The following is a 2,950-nucleotide window of genomic DNA, read 5'->3' on the forward strand; positions in this document are numbered from 1 at the left end:
ACCAAATGCTTTATGGTTTAGATGGTTTTATGCAAAATGCATTTTGTGGAGCATACACCCTATAGTCAGTTCTAAATTTTTTTTGTGCTTTGACGAGGGTAGGTTGGCTATTCAGTCTCTAAAAAGGGTCTCTTGCTGTCCCAGTGATTGCCCTCGTGGAGGCAATATGGGGGCTTGTAGGCAATGAGATGGCACATGTACCAACCATTACCAGTCTAAGCACTCAGCGAAGAGTTGGGGTTTACACAAACTTAAACCTTGACTAAAAGTCGTAAGGTAAGCTGCTAGTCCCCCACTTAACTTAAAGTTTGTGTGTGCTCTCAATAATCAAAATATGTGATGCATGTGACAGTTCTATACAAATGCATGAAACAGTTCTATACAAATGTATGAACAATATTGCGTAAAAATATTTAAAGCATATAAGCAAATAACCAAAGGAAAGGTAAATTAACAATAACGCATGAAGACACAAATAAATCAGACAAAAAAACAAAGCTTAGTCCACTTTGTCCCCAGTGGAGTCGCCATTCTGTCGCGGGGTGCGCGACGTCGCGGCGATCGTCCACCCTCATGGTGTGTATAGGGGGATGGATATATCTATCTGGTAAATATGGAGAGACAAGGAGTTCTTTGTCTCTTAATAAAAAAAATGGTGTGGGAGTCGCCACCTAGTATTTTGGTCACTAGGAACCCTAACTGGTCTCAGAGATCGGGCACGGGGACTGGTTGCGTAAAGGGAAGGTTTTAGCACCCCAAATACGCCCTACCTAAGGTAAGCTGCTTTGTTTGTTTGTCTGATAAAATCAAGGTCCCGTTGTGTTTCCTAGTTGTTGGTCCATCTATGGTTCAAGAAAAGTCCTCCTCAATAAGGAGGTCCTTATCTTATCGGGTAAAACCTAACCATGCTAATGTCTATGATAAAAAAACATATTTAATATCAGGAAAAAGTTTTGTGTATAAATTCATAATCCCATATCTAAAAAATAAAACAAAAAGATTTTTTTAGAATTTTTGAAATATTGGCCTAGTTCTCATGGCTTGAATAAACTGGTTATTAAAGCCAAAATGCATGCTAATACATATATCATTTTAAAATTTTCTTTGTTGTATGAAAAATATGATGTTGTAATATTTATATATATATATATTGGAGAGACTAGGCCGTATTTTAAAACAAAACATTTTTTAATTATGTATATTTTTTTGTTTTGACGCAAATCGGGTACTTTAATACCGGGTTTGTATTCTTACAGTACAAAAATACAACCAAATATTAATCCATTTTGGTGAAAATATGTAGAAAAATCACAAATATTTTTAAAGATATTTAGGAAATTTTTTAGAAAGCAAAAGACATTTTTTTTTTGAAAATCTTTGACGCTTTGACGAAAACCGGGTATTTTAATACCGGATTTGTATCTTTACAGTATAAAAATACAAGCCAATATTGGTCAAAATACAATAATAAAATTACAGAAAAAAGAAACATATTTTTTAATAATTTTTGCAGAATTTTCTCAAATCCTTTTTTTTATTTATATATATATATAATATAAAATATAATATATAATATAATATATATTATATTAAACCGGGCTGGGCCGGCCCAACCAACTGGGCTGGGCCGGATTCAGCCCTAAAGGTGTTTGGGCCGATTTCGGCCCAAAAAATGGATTGGGCCGACATCGGCCCAAAAATACTAATGCTGCCTTCTGGGCCAGGCCCGGCCCAGAAGGCAGGGCTGGGCCAGGATCCGCCTGGCCCAGCAACCCAAAACGGGCGGGGGGAATTATTTTCCCCCCACCCCTGCATGCAGAAACGCTAGTCGTTCTGCATGCAGTGAAAGAAAGAAAAAAAGAATGCAGGAAATGAAAGAGAAGAAGGGTTACCTGGAGGAGGAGGCGGCCGCGTTGCTGATGCTGCGGTGGAGGCCGGTGGCGGTGTCCAGCGGCGCTGCGGCTGCTCCGAACGTCCGGCGGTGCTCCTTTTCTTTTTTCAATTTTTTACCCGTTTCCAACTTTCCCCTTCTTTTTCCTATGGTTCGGTCTTCTTCTTTTTTTTCTTTTCTTCCCTTCCCTCTCTTCTCTCGGTCTGTTTCTTTCCTCTGGTTTTTTTCCTCAGTATTTTTTTTATATTTTTCTCTCCTCTCGGTTTCTCTCTCCTTTCGGTTCTTCCCCCTTTTCTATCTCTGTTTTTTTTCGTTTTCTCCCCGTTTCTTCCTCCCTTTTCTTCTCTTTTCGGGTCCTTTTTATAGAGCCAAAGCCATGGCCTTTTTTACAGCTCACATGGGGGGGGCAGCCGGCTGGTCGGCCATGGACGCGGCTGCCGAGGTTCGGCGGGTGGTGCGCGGTGGGTGGTCGGCCATTGTGCCCGGTCGGTGGGCTCCAGGCGAGAGAGTGGCCGGCAAAATTCAAACAAAAGGCATCCCTTTTTCCTTTTCTTCCCCGCTGCATGTTCGGGGGGGAAAGAAGGAAGATGAACAGTGTCGTTCAAAACGACACCGTTCTGCCCCTTTCCTTTTTGTTTTTTTTTTTGTTTTTTTTTTTTTTGAATGGATGAAACGGCGTCGTTTTGGATAAAACGCGCCGTTTCATTTAAAACCTGCAAAACGCCAAAACGCGCCAAAGTCCAAATCAGCCCTCAATCATCTTTTGTTCCTTCAATTGCATCCCTGCCGAATTTCGGTCTTCGCCCCCATAGTTGGCCGCGTTTTTCACTTTGGTCCTTGGTCTCTGAATTATGCAATTGAGCCCTCAATTGATCAAATAACTTCCAATTTCTTCAATTAGGCCCCTGAATCAATTAATTCCAGCCCCTATACTTACGCGCCTTCTTCAATTTGGTCCCTGGTTTCGGATTTCTTCAATTAAGTCCCTAATTGGCCCTTAAACTTCAATATTTATGCAATTAAGCCCCTGATTTGACTTAATAAATTCCTAAAAAATAT

At 40.4% G+C, this 2,950-nt stretch overlaps 1 non-coding gene across 1 annotated transcript; it reads right to left on the reverse strand.

The window, feature by feature from the left end:
• Positions 1-1,643: 1,643 nt before the first annotated feature.
• Positions 1,644-1,771, reverse strand: LOC133704000 (small nucleolar RNA SNORA5). The gene has a single exon (XR_009843968.1). It is a non-coding gene; the product is annotated as a small nucleolar RNA SNORA5 (small nucleolar RNA).
• Between the last annotated feature and the right edge of the window lie 1,179 nt (positions 1,772-2,950).

The sequence above is a fragment of the Populus nigra genome, chromosome 9 (assembly GCF_951802175.1).
Source record: "Populus nigra chromosome 9, ddPopNigr1.1, whole genome shotgun sequence".
Classification (NCBI taxonomy): Eukaryota; Viridiplantae; Streptophyta; class Magnoliopsida; order Malpighiales; family Salicaceae; genus Populus; species Populus nigra.